The sequence below is a fragment of the Gymnogyps californianus genome, chromosome 3 (genome assembly GCF_018139145.2).
Source record: "Gymnogyps californianus isolate 813 chromosome 3, ASM1813914v2, whole genome shotgun sequence".
NCBI lineage: Eukaryota > Metazoa > Chordata > Aves > Accipitriformes > Cathartidae > Gymnogyps > Gymnogyps californianus.
Genome location: NC_059473.1, coordinates 5020477 through 5038663, shown reverse-complemented (window position 1 = coordinate 5038663; position 18187 = coordinate 5020477). Strand labels below are relative to the sequence as shown.

The 18187-nt window shown below is 44.9% G+C and overlaps 1 protein-coding gene across 1 annotated transcript in view; it reads right to left on the bottom strand.

Moving 5' to 3' along the window:
• BMP2 (bone morphogenetic protein 2) overlaps positions 1–18187 on the bottom strand; it is a 67431-nt gene that overhangs the window by 22972 nt on the left and 26272 nt on the right. Inside the window, exon 2 of the mRNA XM_050893788.1 lies at positions 11553–11666. The gene's annotated coding sequence lies outside the window, so the exon portion shown is untranslated. The remainder of the gene's footprint in view (positions 1–11552; positions 11667–18187) is intronic.

Genomic DNA, 18187 nt, shown 5'->3' with positions numbered 1-18187 from the left:
CTGAGAACTCTCCAGCTGAAAAAGCTTGGCTGAAAGGTGCCATATCCATTTTAATATTGGTTCCCAAGGTGAGACAAAGAGACATCAGTTTGTTTCTTCCTTAGCACAAGTAAGGGGAGCAGCAAAGGGGAGTACAAGATGACTGGACTTTTTCTAGTTCAGGGAAACATCCCATCAGACTGGGATCCAGTTACATACTGAGTCTACAACAGGTTGCATTTAGGACCATGGGCAAATCATTCCTTGCAATGTGCCTCAGTTTCTACACCTGAAATACTAAGTTAAATAGCTACCAGGCATTGCATAACCCAATGTATATATTTTAGGATGTGCTGACATACCATATTGCCTGAGCACTTGGTCAGAAAAAATAACAAGCACTACTGATATTACAATAATGCTAGCAAATTATAGATGTCTGCAATTACATTAAATTAAAACCTGGTGCGGTTCACAATAGTCAGATGGGGTAGCATGAAGCCGGAACCATATTACAATCAAACTGTTTCAGCTTAAATATTTGAGGTTTGGGGCATTTGGATTTAAAAATAAAAAGCTCAAATTTATATAGAGACCTCAGGTAGTTCAGTTGAGACAAACCTTACTTTTCACAAAAAAATAGTTTCAGTAACAGCTTTTCCCAGTCAACCGTGTTGTATTGCAACACAGTTTGTCAGACTTATCTCCCTGCTACTTCTGGTGTTACTTTTGAGCACAGCTCAGATTTTCAATCTGATTCCTTCCTGTCCAGCAATCATTCATTAGAGTACATACCTTTTTTTTAAATCAAAGCCAGGATTACACCATGAACCAATTGTGTTGGCTGAAGCACTTTACATGCAAGAAATAAAGACAGCAGCATATGCCTGAAGTTACTGCTCAGAGCTTAATTAATACCAGGGTTTTTCACCCTGGTATTAATACTTTCCTCTTGAATTGAATGGGACTTGACCTTGTTACAACAAGATCAGGGCAAGTCTGTGAAAACAATGTTATGACATCAAAGCCAAAGCAAAGGAATGTCATCGCATGTGTCGGAGGAGAATATGCTGGGGTCCTCTTACAGCAGCAAAATAATGTCAGTGTGACTCCTGAGAAACCTTCTCAGCTACCAAGTCTCTCTATGGAAAGGGAGTGCAATGGGGGAACCTGGCAGATGGCAATTTCTTTAAATACCAGAAGACGTGGATGCGGTCCCTAGCTGGAGTAAAGAGGCTCTACTGACTTTAATGGAGCTGGATAGATTCACATCTGCTGGAGATCTGGTCCACTGCAACCAAACTGAGGAAAGGCTGTATAAATTAAAATACCGCCTCACCGAAGGGCATATAAATTCATCATCAGCGTGCTCGGGCATTGCTCCCCATCCCTCATCGTGTAAATAAGGCCACATCATTTTCATTTGTGGGTAAGAGCTCTCAGTTCCTCGTGCCCCTCTCCAGTACGAAAACCCCCACTTACGGCTGGTTACTTTTCCGCCTGACGCTTAGCTGGAAGAGCCGCACTGTGAAATCCCTGTTCCCGGCAGCTACCACCTCGTACGGGGGGAGTTCCCCTGTGCCCCCTCCCCTCCAAGTCTTAACAGTACAGCCTTAGAAAGGGGATTTTCCAGTATAAACAGAGCTAAGCCAAACTCTTCTCCTGGCCTCTCCGTGCCCCAGCCCATATTTGCCCCACATATAATTACCTGTGGATTTCACCTAGAAGACAGAGGATTTCACTTATAACCCCAAATAGGCAGGCTCTGACGTAATGGCAGTCTGAGGAATATAGGTCAGGGAGGTGGCCTGGCCACTGGAAATGAATTACTGAAGCAGAATGAACAACCTTGTTAGAGGGGAAGATAGTAATCAGCAGTGGTCCTTGGATCTAAACATTTCACCTCCAGCACTCTTGCAGCTACAGCCCTCATCTGTTTCACTTTCCTATTTTAAGTTCCTGACTCACATCCTAAATATTGACTTCTATTTTTCTATTAGCACTGGATTTTCAGCCTCCATATTGACTTTGACTGTACCTATGGTTGATACTAAGCCTCTCAGGTCAACAAACTTTTATAGCTGTTAGCTGCTTAAACCACACTGGGCAGGAACTGGCACTATAGAGCAGTAGCTAGAAGCAATATTATTGGGAATTATAAATTATTCCTCTGCCTGAACTTTTCCTCTTATTCACATAGCTACATTCATTTTTAAACATGTGGCAAATGGATCGCACAGGGAGGACAATTGGGACTCTGTGATTTTGGGAGCACCCGCCACCACTGGCAGGGATGGATTCTCCTTTGGGAACAGTGGAGTAACGCAGAAGAAGTTATAGCAGGGGTACAAGAGCGTAATCTGGGCTGGTAATACCTGTGAGGACAGACAACACCCAGCCAGAGGATCAGAAGCCCCAAATCCATCTTAGTTGTACACATAGGCTCTTAATCATCTCCTTTGGCTAACATTTTAGCAGTACGCATAACTGAGCTGTTGCAACCAAACATCAGAGAGACCTGGCCATCTATCATTTGTAAAACACTTAATGTATGTAAGAAACAATAACAACATTAAAAGAACATTACAGCAGTGACAAAGCCAAGCCTCAAAAGTGAGGAAACACAGCAATTAAGATTAACTTATGCCTCATGGTATAATATTTTTCTGCAGACCACATACTATTTTTTGGAATGGGACCCATGCTCGGGAGCAGGGACATGGAAGGTCCAGCTAGCCACAAGCTATGTCAAGTATTTTACTGACATAGGACGACTGCAGCATTTAGATGTGAGTGGAATTGTATGTAGCTGCATCCCTTAAAAGATGCCCCTTTGGGCGCTGCTGACCCTGGGGACTTGCCCAGCACACGGCGCTGCACAAAGAGCTCACAGAAATGGCTCGTTTCCTGCCATCCCCCTTCTGCCACTCAACCTCATGGATAGCCAAAATGTGACCCGGATTTATCTTAAATTTTAAGTCCATGCCATGTTCAGTTTAATGCTTTCTAAAAAGTGGTTATCACTGAGGAAATGATTACCGGGATGATAAGCTATGAATGACTTATTCATGCAGTATTTTCAGTCTTTCATCAGTCTACTAGATCTTGTGCTAATGTTCCAGTCCTTCACATACTGATTAATTTTTCATGTGCTACCAGGCCTTTTTCGAGCAAAGACTGCCAAACTAATGCAATCTGGCCATTTAGTAAGCTGTTTCTTTCCTTTTTTGTTTTTCTTACCCCATACCTTGAGTACAAGCCTGTGGAAGGAAGGAAGGGTCTGTCAGAGAACTTGTATGATATTTGTGATTTATTATTAATTGCTGGCACAGAAGTCCCTGCAGGTCACAGGACCCTGCCTGTGCTAGGCAACATACTGATGCTGTGCTAGGCAATGTATTGACTAGGAAGAGGGCGTCCTTTTCTCAGACCTTTTAACTAGGCAGAGGTAGTTTCCCCCCTCCTATGTAATGGGAAGGGCAATAAAGGCGCTGGCTGATCAAGTGCACGGGGGGGGCCATGCTGCAACAGAAACCATGCAAGTGTCTGGAGCTGAATCCAGATCTACACAGCACCGCAATGCCTCTCTTCCCCCCCCCAACAACATGTTCCCATTCCTCCCAGCTCTCAGTGCAAACCTCAGAAACATGCTTTTCCCTTGCCTAAAGTCTGCAGAATTACAGTTTTCAAGGATTTACCACTTAATGGCAAAATTCTGGCCCACAATTACACTGTGTTCTCTCTGCCAAAGCACATACATGAGTTGTAATCAGAGAGCGTTTTTTCCCATCCTCCCTCCAACTTTGCCATGAGGTGGAAGAAACTGTGATGGGTTGCACTCGCTTTCCCCTGCTGTGCCAGGAATGACGCATGCCTCGTCCCAGAAAGTTGTAGCTCAAATCCTGTCACAGAGAAAGCACCAGGCTTGCAGCACGCAGCCCATGGCCCCACCGAAACCAACAGGCATTCTTTCACCTGCACCTTGTGGCAGGATCAGGGCCACAAAGTACAGGCCATGCAAAGCGAGCAACACATTAAATAAGTTTGTGTTTTTCAGATAAAGGCTATTCTTCACCATCTCCTTGATACAGAGGTGGTTTGGGCTTCTTAGACTGATGACAACTAGATGTAACGAGAAAGTAACATTTATTCTACTCTAAACAGTTCGGTTTCATTTGTTACGCAAAAAATGGTGTCTTGAACATGATCATCACATATTTTGTCTCTTGTAGTAGGCATGAACTCTGCTCCCAACATTTTTGTGAGAATACGCCAGTGTCAGTGGCAACACAGCCCACGTGAGCATAAATGCCGTACGGGAACTGGCCAGCACCAGTGCTTAGAGGAAAAACCTAACTCTGTTTTGACACAGATTCCCTATACAACTTTAGCCAAGTCTCTCGGGTATTTGATAGTTCGATTTCTCATCTGTACAACAAGGAAAAGGTAATCCTGCCTTCAGCAGAGCACTCTGAGGATGACTGCACTGGGTTTTGGGAGGGACTCTGATGTACAGCATGCATAATGACCCTCAGATACCTAAAACCAATCCTTCTGATTTATAGCCCTTTAGTTCCTAATTCCAGCTATACCTTACCACATCAGCAAGATGGAGCAAGATAAGCCTGTTGTCTTAACCAGATCTCTACTAGCTGATCAGTTAGCATTTTGACTGTGCTAAGCCAGCGCACTTGCTTCTGTGCTGCCCCTCTATTCTGCAAGCAATGCAATTATCAGGCATTTTAAAAGAAAAGACACACACACACACACAAAAAGCAGTGCTTTGTGAACTAGCTGCTGTCATCATGGTCCCAAGTGACCCAGCCCAGCTCTGCTGTGCGCCTGCTATCAGCATCACTTGTGTACTCTGAACAGCTTGTCCTTACCCCATCACTCCACACATGGGAGACTATCCCCTTATTACCCTCACCCAGGGCCCTGACCTCAATTATTAACTGCGTTTAGCAAGGACATTATTAAACCTGACTCTCTGCTCCCAGATGAGCTATCATGTGTCTCTCTTTAACCCAGCAGGAACCTTTTTCTCACCCCATGCCCTTCTTATTACCCTTTAATGTGCCCTGAAGCCTCTGGAGCAACCCCATCCATCCCAGATAATATCATTTCTAGAAGGAGAGTAAAAAAAACAGAAGAGTCCACTCCTGAAGATTTTTTCCTTACTGGCTCCAAAACATCTTTCCATTTCCTTTCTATTTTAATCATCCATCTCTAATAACAAATTCTAAAAACCAGCAGGTCTCTCCAGTCACAGAAAACGGCTCAGCTGCAGATTAAAGCACGTTACAGTTTTTAGCAGGACACTGGTTCTTTATACCTGTGAAAACTGATCACAACTGTCTATTATGATTAAAAAGCAAGTAGATATTAATAACTAACTACTAATTAGCTTACATTTTAATGACGGCTTTTATGCCAAACAAAAACAGGAGTGCCACTGAAACATAATACAAAATGTCAGCAAATGTCTCCACTTCTGTGCCTGGCAAATACAGCTTGCAATGTGCTGATGACAACAGGGCACTGAAGGGCATTGGGCAATGCTCCGTGCTCCTCTCGGGCTTTGGCACAGGAACAGCTCTGCACTGGGATGCGGTTGGGGCATAATCCTGGGTGTAAGTTAGAGCGGTCTTAAGGCAGCTTTACTTCATAAGCAGCAGCAAAAGCCCAGTGGAGGCTGTTCCAGCGGCTGAACCGAGGAGACCTCAGCAGCCTCTAATCCTGTTTTCTCCTTCCTCGTTCCTCTTCTGGAGGCTTTTATACAGTGGAATCTGTCCGGGCTCATCTCATGTTGGCAAGGGAATGCCTCTGTGTCACCCTTAAAACCCACAAGCATGTGGGAGACCCGGGTCAATTGGTAACCTCAGTTGGTTAGAGATATCTGCGGTGTATCTGCACCTCATAGCAAGGCTGTAGCCTTTGCATAACCCATTCAGCAGCAACGGTGGCTGCCCAGCCAGCAATGCACCTCTCCCATCTCCTTCATTTCCAGTACTAGACACCAGGCACTATACCAGTAGTCCTCGCTGCAGTGCCCCATGGCTTCACCCGACCATACCTCACGCTAACGCCGTCTACCTTGCTCCATCCACCCAGCTGGGCAATCTCACATCCCTCCCAACACGGCCTTGTGCGAGAACTACTCTGGGGCTGCGCTTCTGAAGATAACCACCATATTTTTCAATTTCCACTACTGTCCTCTACTACATGTTCGTACGGTGCCCAGCATCCCAAGGCCCTCATCTCCTTCAGAGCCCCTAGGGGCTGCTATGTTGCAAAAAATACATACCAATGAACAGTTGGAGAGCACGCAAACATTCATCAAACTTATCCTTTGACTTATGGTAAGCAGCTGAAAAACGCAGCAGCCTTCAAATAAAACGCTATGACTGAATATTGGTAGCAAGACAAACGTTTTGTGGATGAGAATGCTCCCTCCCCTCAAAGTATTTGTTTTCAATACCCACAAAGTAGTATAATGTCATTTAGTGAGGAAAATTCTGGCAGTCGATGCACAATCTGGCAGAGCTACAAGTACTGTAGGTGTTATGATACACACACAACATGTTTTACAAATAGAAAGTGGTTTCCAGAGTTCTTTAATATATTCTAATTTCCCCCACCTCTGCCCAAAAAAGCTGCAGTTATGAAAATACTGTTGCATACTGAAATATTAAACTAGAAATCTGAAGAGAGTTGTTTTTTTAAAAAGCTCTCTTTTCAGCTATGCCTTCTTCACTTTTTTTTAAGTCAGGTATGTTTTTAGCAACTTAAACAGGTTGGGTTACCCACAAGAAGTAGTAATTTTTCCACCTAGCAGATTGAGGTATTCATACCCTCTTTAAACATTTCTAAATTTATTCTCCAGTATTATTCAAATAGAAATATTTGCATGTACACCCTGAATCGGATAAAACCCTTTCAGTACTAACCCATGGGTAGAAACCACACAAATGAAGAAGATTAACAAAATGCACCTTCTTTGAATCCAAAGAGCCTTTAGAAGAAATCCTTCCAAAAATCCGTCCTGTCTCAATTGGTTATTAATATTATTTCTTCATTTTACAGGAGAATCCTGCTCAAGAGCAAACCTAGTACCTATACAACATGCAACAGATATACCCCTTAGCTGAAGAACTTGCTGGCTAATAGCCAGATGGGTAAGGAGTTATTAGCCTAATTTACAGGTGGGAGACCAAAGAAAAAAGAGACCGAAGGAACTGCTCAAGGCCACCCGAGACACCTGTGTCAGCACCAAGAACTGAACAGTTTTCTTGCACACTAGTCCCATGCCTCAGTCACAACACAAGGCTTCCTTCCCAAGAAATCACATCAGCTGCTTCTTGTGAATTTTCAAGGTGCAGAAAAGCTGAGTTTGAACTTTTTCAAGTCTCTGAGGTCACCAGCTTCACTCGCAGGTGAAGTGACCACACTTACTTTCAGGAACAAAAACCCCTTGCAGAGCATTCAGGCGTGAGCAATGAGTCACGCTGCTGTTTGTCAACGACTGCCCCATCCAACCTACCCATCCAAAGAAAAGCATGTCTACTCTTTGTGTGTGGGTATTTCCAAACCAGACCTTCACACAACATCACAAAGTGGAGGCACCAACCTGAGCCCACAAGGAGTACGCCGAGGACATATCATGCAGCGCTAACAATAACATTAGCACTGTACTAGCATCCTACACCTGAACCAAGAAGCGGAAGTGTGGGGGCCTTACTTTCTCCGGGCAGTGCCACAAGACTGCAGGCACGTAACAGAGCAGGTCAGCACAGAATTCAGTAAGTCCTGCTGCTTTGGTCAGCACTAACTACACAGTGCTCGTCCGCACAGTGAAGACGTGTCAGAAGTTTCTTCTGGGAACCTGAATGGCTGGACAGATGTCTGTTGGTGACATCCAAAACCAGTGTCCTAACAGTTTCATAGGTATTTTCATAATCCAAATGAAGACGTTTCCAGTTTGTCTCAGATGACAATCTCCAGGAAAGACACTGTTCTCAGTTCACTTTCTTGCGATGGGGGATTAGCAACTAGGCAATGGGTTCCCCTGTAGGGAGAACAGCAAGGTGGAGGAAAACTGCAGTCTGCTATCGGGTTTGGCAGGCTGTGCTACCCCAGTACAGGAGGACCTCAGGGAGCAGGACCTGGAAACTACTGGGGTTTCTCAGGCTTCATAACCTGTTTATTCCCACAGCCTACAAAAGTACCATGTTCAATCCGATACATCTGTTCCACAAAGAAGAGCAGCCTTTCCAATTGCAAACACCCCTGCTGCCAGCACGGAACATCTCCCAGACATCTTTTAATTGCTACACATGAGGCAACCATGGGGCTTCGTGTAGGTTATGATGAGGGAGAAGCTCTCAAGCTGCACTGCTAAGGAAGAGGGGATGATGTGATGCTGAGAACAGGGCTAGCAGCGTGGTACCTGTGCATCAGCTGCAGATCACGACCACAAGGTCTGTCTGTAGCCTGAGGACAAAAACTGAGAGAATAAGTTGGTGCAAATTACATGAATTACCTAAATAATGCTTGCTAGAAAATTACATCCCAATTCTGCCATCCGTTAGTCTGCAAGTAGCTCCACAGACAGCAGAGGAACTAACACTAAAATAAAATATTACTCAGCAAAAGGTGGGGCTGAGTGATTGTGCCCTTAGCATTTCTTACCTGTTTGCAAACAGACTCCCATCTTTACAACTCTATTTATTGGACCAGATTCTCACCTGGCCAGCTCCTCTGAGGTGAACTCAACAATGCTGATTTAGGCTAGCTCTGAATTCATGATTTACAAGCATTTGCTGATAGTTACTGCAGCCTGTTGTCTGTCTCCAGGTTGTCTGCTAAATTCAGTAGTATTGCTTGTGGTATTTCTACCTCCTGCTGCTGGACAGGCGACCCAAGTCATTGGGTTATGAACGGTGAGCCCAGCTTTGTGGCACCCATCAAGCCATTTGTGAAAGGCTTTTTAACCTGGGTCTTCCCCTTGAAAATTTGGCCTGAGAGGTGTAACCCTGACCGTCAGTCCAGCCTCCAGACGAGCTGAGTCCCAACCCAGCAGACCATGCGGTTAAGTCCTGAGGGACTTAAGCATGTGCTTAAGTTCTCTGCTGGATCAGTGCCTTTACAACCAGTCCGACTGCTTTGTTAGCAGTGCTGAGCACCAGGGCTGAGCTCCAACAGGAAATAGCAGCTTCCCTTTGAAGTCCTGCCACTGATGTTCACGTAGGTGGGACTTCAAAGAAGAGCCACCGCTTCCCCTCCCAGTATCAGAGGCCCCAGTGTTGGAGAAGCAGTACTGCTGGTTTTAATTGCATTAAAGGATGCTTTAGGGCGGACGATTCAGCCCTTCTCAGAAAAAGGATAACTTAAAAAGGTTCCCACCTGCTGGCAACAGACCCAAGGAAAGGTTAACTCGCACACCAAAATACCCTTTAAAACAAAGGTCTGTGGAAAGAAATCTCTTCCCCTTCTGTTAACTGTTTTCCCTAGTGCCACTGAAAACTGCCTTGTGAGCATCTAGTTTACTCTGGAGCTGTACTCCTGGCCGTCGTAAGGGCCCCTCGCCAACTGGGATGTGGATGAGGAATGGCCAACCTCAGGTCCCATAATAGAGATCACTGGAAAAACTGACCTCAACAACAGCTAAACTGAGCCAACATGAAGAAATACCCCCACAGGCAACCTACATGGCTGATTCTGCTGCTGACTGACTGTGCAATCATACAGAGGAGCTCCTTCAACTTCTCGGTATCTCTTTTCCTTGAGGGAAAACAAAGCCGAGAAGTCCACATCCTAAATGGTATAAATAAACTCAACTGATATCAAAACATAGCTCCACGTTTTCTCTTTCCAGTCTTGAAGATTGCCAATATCCAGCTCTTCTCTAAATCTTTAACCAGAAGCAAGACCCAGTCAGATGGGAGAGGGATCAGACCCCTAACACAGAAAACCCTGAGAACCACTGAGTACTGAATGCACTAGAGAAGCAGCCAACGTGCCCAGGGAATAAGAGAAACAGTGCAGGGTTTACATGGATTTGCAAAGCTCTTCCATGTTCGTCTTGCTTGGTTTTCTCTTCTCTGGAATTCCCTTCATATATCCAGATTCCATTTATTTCTACATTCAAAAGCTAGCTACATAAGTAGGCATGGATTTTGAAGGAAGATGAGTAATTTTGTATTATTTGAGGACCGAGTACTTTGTGACATCGCTACACAGAGTTCAGCTGAGCTTTGCTGTTCGGGCCACTGACTTGCTATAACCTGGTCATCTCACCTGGTCATTTCGTATTTTGTACCTCCACACACAACCCTTGCACATTGTTTGTAGAACAAACCCGAGTCAGCAGTAAAGCAGTGTATGCCAGTGGGGAGTAATAAGAGGAGGAATTTTACCCCAGTAAAACCAGCTAAGCAAAGATGTGCCCCAAAAGTGCAGAGAGAGCTTGATGCCAGACCCTGAGGGGCTGACAGCAGCAGCAGCATCAGTACAGTGTGACAAGACTGGACTTGACCACTCAGATGATCCCAGCCCAAACCCTGATGTCTGTCCTGGCATGAAGAATGACCAAAAAGCTGAACTGAAACAATTTCTGGCTCAGGAAAAAAAATTAGTATGGAAAGTCACTCATGTGCCTTTCAGTGGCACAGCCATGTGGCTATGGCTTTGCTCAACCAACTCAACAGAAGAACAGCTTGCACAGAAGTGCCTGAAAAAATATCTCTTTTTATCAACAGAAAAGTGATTTTTTTCAAGACATTTCTCTTAAAGTTTTGAACTTCTACCAAAAAATGCCAATGTGCATTTTCAGCCAAAATTATGCAACTATTCCATATTCAGCAGTTTCCCATTAAAGATTCTTGGGATTTAGGAGTCTGGGGGTTTTAATTGCTATTTTTTCTGAATATTTAATCAACATTTTCCACTGAGGGAGAAAAAATATTCTGGCCAAGAGTAGGTTTCCTTGCAAGGTTGAGAAGGGCAAGGGGGAGGAGGGGTCGCTGTATTTTTCCTTAAAGACACAAACATTCTCTTATAACTTAAGTCACCGCTGCACTTGTGAGCCTGACAAATTTAGAGGACTTAAAATCAATCAATAAAAAAAGAGCTTGACCACAAAGGAAGTTCTGGTCAACCCTTCAGCTTTACATCATAGACAACATTTATTTTATCACAGCCTTAAAAAAATTAAAATAGAAAAATGCATCTTCTTGGAAAACAGCAGTTATTTTCTTCCACTGCTCAGATATTTTTATAAGCCCAGTTCCACCAGCCTCACTCATGTTGAGAATCACCTTACCCTGCAGGGCAGACCATTTATTTAGAGGCAAGATATTACGTCCCAAGCAGGACACTAAGATGCCTCCACCCAACAAAAACTCTACTGTGCAGCTGAGCTGGACCAGCCTACATCCCAGGTCCAAGTCTGGTTTGAAGCATTACCCATACTGTCTGGATACTGGCCTCTATAAATAAACAGGCAAGAAGGTTTGGAGAAGAGGTGAAGCCTTTCTCATTAGTTGTGAGCAAGGAAGGAAGTTGTACCTTACCAAAGACTGCGGGAATTCACAACTCCCTCCTTCCCTTAATAGCACTGCTGGAGGCAGACAGAAGCAGGGCAGAGCGGCCTCACAGGGATGGTCCAGCAAAATAGCCGAGACAACCTGTGAAATGAAATACTGCACATTAGTAAGGGTGGCAGAACTTGCCTGACAGATACCTTTCTTGCTGGCTAATCATAACCACAATTTATAGCTCTTTCCATTAAATCTTAGCAAAAGGACACAATGGCACAGAGACTGATTTGAATCGCTGGCAAACGTATGTCTTAACCCATATTTGTTCAGAGAATTGGTTCTGGTAGTTTGTCGTCGTCCCCAACATGTTTTTTTGGTTGTTTATACATATCAGCTTCAGAAAAACTTCCACTGGGAAAAGGTTTCTCTGGTCCAGGAAGAAACTTCTGGTCAAAACACACACAAACAAACCTGCCCAGAGCAGCCAACGGTTTCAGCATTCAGCTGGAGTGCAGAAGACGTACATTTGAAGGCCTGATACAGACCAGGGAGTTGAACCTGGATCTCCTAAATCCAAGAGGGATATCTTAACCCCCAGGCAAGAGGCCATTCTTGGATGTTGCTTTCCTTAGGAGTCATTTCATATTGGACGTAAGTCATAAAATATTTGCCGGTAACAGCGAGACCAATTCTGCGGTCCAGCGGCCAGAACACTGAACCAGAAAGAGCAGGAACATGACACTGGGTCTCCCATATGTCAAGCGAGTGACTTGGCTATCTACTGGTTTATTGCAGTAATAAGAAAAAAACCAAACCCTTTACGGATCCTGTGTCTTTCAAGCGGAATGGAAAAAACTTGAAATCTCACAACATCTTGTGCAACAGGAGAACCATTTCCTACTCGCGGTTACAGGGGGGTAGATCTGCAGCATTTATCACCTCTTGTTGCCAAAGTCACAATCTGGCCTGCTGCCTTCCCCCCTAATTCAGAATGCACTTTCATCTCTAGTATAAACACCGAGAAATATCAAAAGCCTTGTTGACAGTACTGCTCTCATTTTCTGCTTTAAGAAGTTGCCAAAATGTACAAAATTAAACTCTCCGAGTCACAGTAGGCTGTTTTGTCAGTTTATCCGATCGGTAATGTAATACTATCGTAACCTCTATCATTCTTGCTCTTTTCTTTTTTTCTTTCCCCACCCCCTTCTGTTCTTGCTTTCTTTCTTAAATAAGAATTTCCTCTGGAAGGGAACACAGTTCCTCCAAAAATTAAATCACAGCATCAAATTTCAAACCCGCAAATATAAATCAAATATCGTTTTGTTGACACTGAGGAATATTACTTTGCGTGCGACGCATGCTGCTGAAGCATTGTCCAGGCCACGGCAGGTAGACTATGGATATTACTGTGCTAAAGGAGCTTCTCTGGGAATTTTCTCTGAAACTGCAGGAGTCAGAAAGAGGCATGCTTCACTGTCTCTTACCTACCACCTCAAAGAGCACATTTGAGGACCGGCTCTGTATTTTTTCTTTTCTTCCTTGTTCCTTTCAAAACTAATGGGAAATTCTGCGCCTCAAAAAATATACAGTTAGGTCCTTTCTTATTTCATTAACAAAAACAAGAGCAAAATAAGTAGCACCATTTAAGAAACAGCAATTCTGTGGAAAACTTCTAGGAAAACAGGAGCAATGCCAAATGTTTCTCTAGCACCGGAGTTCCTAAGCAGGGAAATACATCCCCACAGTAAGGCGTGCGTGACATTTGCAAATGACCTTCACTTGAAATCAAAGTGTAACATATATTACCTCAGTACATAATTCATTCTTAATCTATTAATGATATGACTCATTAACATATTAGTAGCAGTAGCGGTGTTAATAGGAGTAATACTACTAATAATGTCATTGTAGTGCTAACAGGTTTCAACATGCTAGTTCTTCTACATGCATATAACAAAAGGATTTGTGACCCAGCATCACAGAGGTGGTGAGACAAGAAGTTTGATAGCCCTACCAGTTACTTCATGGGATGTGTGCTATTATCTCTTGTTATCTCCCTGAGGAATCACAGAAGATCTAAACGTGCAATCATAAGGATTGTTCAGGTGTGAGATCCCCGATGGTATCTTTGCTGGACATGGGATGAAACCCTAAAGAATGGGGTTTTTTTTCATATTCCTTAAATGTTTCTGTTAGTAATCAATCAGGTGTGAAATGCCTTGTAGGACCTACTGAGCTCTTGTAGAGATTTCTGCTTCTCCAGGTTGCAAGAATACTCTCACCGCATGGAAAGGTTTGTCAAGAACTACTGGGGAGGCATAACACACGTCCTAAGAACAGCTGTTGTATGTCTCATTTTCTACCCTTGATTTCCCTGCTTGGAAATCTCACCTGAAAGGACTTGAGGAATCGATCTGCTAGTTTGGGATTTCCAGAAGCACAGTTCCCCTGATGTTGAGGGAAGGTCCTCACACGGCTGAGCCCACCTGCAAGGCTCAGCCAGCACTGCCACACAGCCAGCAAACCCACAGAGCCCAACTAAAGCACACTGACCTACAGCCCAGCTCTTCCAGAGAAGTGTCAGACTCATGGTGGTTGTATTCTGCAAAGGGAAGATGCTTGCACAGAACAGTTGAAAGTTATTGCATGATTTCTGATCATATAGTGCAGATCTGATTTATCATAAGTGCAAACGCTGCTCACAAGATTTGGGGTGAAATCCAGGTTCAGGTTTCAAGTATCCTTAAAAATCTGCTGCTTTAAGAATCCAGCTTTGGGGTCAGGCCCTTCCTTGGTTCTAGAAAACTGACTATGAAGAGAAAACTGGACAGTAACCCTGGCTTCATGCAGAGACAAAATCTGCAAGCACAGGTCTGCCTCTGCACCTCCATGGTCGTGGCACAGGGGAAAATGAGCCATTCTGTGATATCTTGCCATGTATCCCTGAATCTGTGGGATCCAAAATCCACACCGCAATGGAAAGTAAGACTGGGCAGGCTGGGAGCCGCAGCTGGGGTGGAAAATATCCACAGTAGCATTATATAAGAACAATAAAAAGCAAGACTATAATTACCTTCCTGCTCACCCTCACCGTGCTGCAATGAAGTCTCTGCCATTAACATCTCATCTACATACAAAGGTAGTGCACCTTTGAGTATATTAGAATAGTGAAAGCACTACAGCTCTTGCCAGAAAGAAAAGTTGTATGGTATAGGTCACTTTGACACCAAAATAACTGCATTCACATGCGGTCTTGTCCCTCTATAACCAGTGGTAAAAAAAATTAATACAGAATTATTTCCTAACAGAAAAATTGTATCAAAGCAATTTTTCATGTTAGCCAGGCCTAAAAATGGTTCTTAGAGTAGCTGCCAGGAAAATTGCCTAATATTCCAACTCTTCCCCAAGTCTCATGGTACCCAGTACGGCTTTTAAAACCCCTGTCCTTGCAACGGCACTAGCTAGCCTTGGGGTCTGCCCAGAGATGCTCAAAACCAGTAACGCTGAAGGTGCAAAACCAGGGGACCGATGCAGGCTCCAAACCCAGAATTTCAAAAGAAGGAAAACACCGTAATCGTAGCCTATTCACCACTCAGGTGGGTGGCTAAAGGACACCCACTGAGGCTGGTGATGACAATGTTGCTCTGGCGCTGCCTCAAGGGAGCTCTCTGGACCCAAGAGCAGCCAGAGAGGGGTCTCCAGCCCCACAGCCGAGGTTGCCGCAGCCTTGCTGGAGATGGCTGGGGCCATCTGAGGAGTTGTCAATGTTTACCTTCACAACTGGTTTATCTGGCTCCCACCTGCTGGCTTTTCAGAGCCCCCAAACTATTATTACCAAGAAAACTGTATTGACTACTACATGCCCAAGTGAGTAAGTAGACAGGCTCACCCACTGGGAATGGGAAAACAAATTCTCAAAGGCAGATCTCTCCTCCTCCCTTTCCTCAGGCTTACCTTTATTTTTAAAGACAGAATCAAAACCAGCCCAGGTCACCCCACACCAGGCAGGAGGGACAAGGCCCCAGGATCCTCCTTGCCTGTTTTTAGCCTTTTTCATAGCTTCATCCAGATCACCCAGATAACGGGCAGAAACCTGCTAACTGCGCGCTTGCTGGAGTAACCTTGCAATCTTGCCATAGCTGTCTGCCTTCCCCCTCCAAGTTAAAATCCCCCCTGCAATCTCCACTGGGGTGAAAGATAGCAAGCGGGTTCCCCCTTCCTCACCGTCCCAAAAAGAGGAAAAGCTCCCTGATGCCTCCCTCCCACTGTACTGCTGACTCTTGATAATCTGTCCTGTGCAAAGAATATATGAAAGGCCCACGTCTCAGCAGGGGAAATACACTACTTGGATCACACAGTGACTCCAACAACGTTTTTGTGAGATCTGCAGAGGTGTGAACTTTACCTTTGCAGTGCTTTTGTGAAGCCTCTGCTGCTGAATCTTACACCTCTCTAGAGGTGGGGACAGTCTTCCCAATGCTTCTGCACTGTAAGAACATGGGCTTTTATATGCAGGCTGCTTTTATGGAGGCTTTTGAGAGGAGAGCTCCTAAATTGAAACCACATTGCCCAGCCTCAGCCAGAGCCTGTTGCATGAGCCCTGTCTACTCCCTGAGTCTTTCCAGTGCGGATCGCTTCCCGGTGAGAGCACGAAACAGTGGGGCTTACAGCTTCCGGGAATCTGCCAGCATGGAAACAGTACTTGACTAACAGCTTACAAACCTCCACCAGAGCTCTGGGACACTCTTTTGTCTTTCCAGGGTCTTGGGGGGTGCAAAGTGGTCTGAACAGCTCTTTGTGTCTGTAGCTGCTACAAGAGAAACAACTTTCCTCTTTTTTTTTCAAAAGAGAAGCTGTTGGGACGTGCTCACCATCTCGCTCTCTTCTGATAACCCTTTCGGCATCCTTCCGTTTTCTGATTATTCGTTTGTTACCCCTGAAATCTGATTCCTGATCTCAGCCCTCTCTTATCAGCCCCTTTCACTGAGGAGTTCCAAAGCAACGGGTTAGTTTTAATCTTTGCGCTCTTTCTCTGTCCCCGAGGCCTCGTTTTGCTGGGGAAGGTGAGTGATAGGACTGACGTTTGTGGGGGGAAGGGGCTGCTATCCATTAACTCGCTGTTATCTATCTATTCATCTGCCCCGCAAAACAAAGGTATGATTGTTGCTCCAGCTCACAGACCTGCGCTGGCTTCACTCCAGCTACCGTGGGTCATAGGAGCAGAGGAGATATGGAGGCACGGCCCGAGCACAGCCCAGCAACCAGAATGTAAGGCCTCCTATATGGGCTCTGTGCTGTGGTCTACACAACCACGTCCTTCCCGACAGCTGGTACCCAAGCTGCGCTGCTGAAGCGAGCAGGAGGTGAGCCCATCCTGGCCATAGGCTTCCTCCATTTGGGTGTATAAACCTGCCTGTAAAACACGGGATTGATTCTGCACCACCCCGGCATCTGGCAAACCCGTTTTGGGCTGTGCTCTTATTTAAGCAATTATATAGGATATAGGGTGCTAGAACATGAGTTCCCTTATCTCTGTTTCCCACATTACACCCTTTCCTAAGGCAAATTGATGCAGCCTCATTGAAGCCGAGGCACTGATTGACACTAGTTGAAGATCTGGCCCCGATTCTGCCATGTTTTGCCTCTGGGTAGTCATTTACACCTGTTCAGAGTGCAAAAGGCAACCAGCAGCAACCGCTGGAGCTGCAAAGCAGTGAAGTCCCATCCCATCGCCTTCGGAGCCCGACATGCCACGCACTGATCAGTGGCAGAGGGCCCAGTTCCCCTTGCATCTAAGTTGGTTTTGGCGTTGCACATAGGCATCCTCTCTTCAGCTTCTAGTAAACCTTGAGATCGCTGCCAAGTCTCATGAAAGAAAAAGTTGTGACCCAGTTCCTGGAGGGTGACTTAGTGTAAATAACTTTCAGTGGCATGATGACACCCTCATGAAATCTAGCAGTGCACTTGTCAGTCCGTGAAATATGGAGCCAAGAACCAGTCCTGATCCAACGTTACATGGTGAATATCTTTTCCTTTCCTTGCATACGCAAAATCCCTAGCAATTTCCGGAAGAACTGTGGTTGTGCAAGCCAAACAGGGCTTGGCTTATTTTCTGAATCATCAAAATAGTGCCAGTTTGCATGGACAACATCAGCTTTTGAGCAAAGCTTGCCAATACTGAAAAAAACCTTTATGCCTGAATTAGACCCCAGTTCACTGCAGTTAGCTGGCTTTCCTGGGTTGTCTCTTCAGGCAGCTTTAGCCTTGTGGCCAAAGAGTCTTCCAGGGACTAGGCAGACCGATCTCCATTCACTGCTTGCAATACACCTGCAGGAATTGAGGCTGAACTTTTCTTTGTCATTTTACTGATCTCAGTGACACCCTGTCTAGCTTGGCACTATTTGGTGGCCTCAGAAGACCCTACGCAAACAATGGTAAAGCTGGACAGCCACGAACACACATCTTCACAACCTCCATTTTTCTTGGAAACTTCCAGGCATGACAATCACTCTGTTTTTTTCCATTGCCATCCAAAATCCAGTGAAAATACTGGAAGGCCTCTGGACCTGATTTCAAACAAAATGGATCCAGCATTTAGATCTAAGGCACCATGTTTAGATCTGTGGGTTGCTTTGGGCTTCTAATTTCCATGGGGATTTGCATAATAA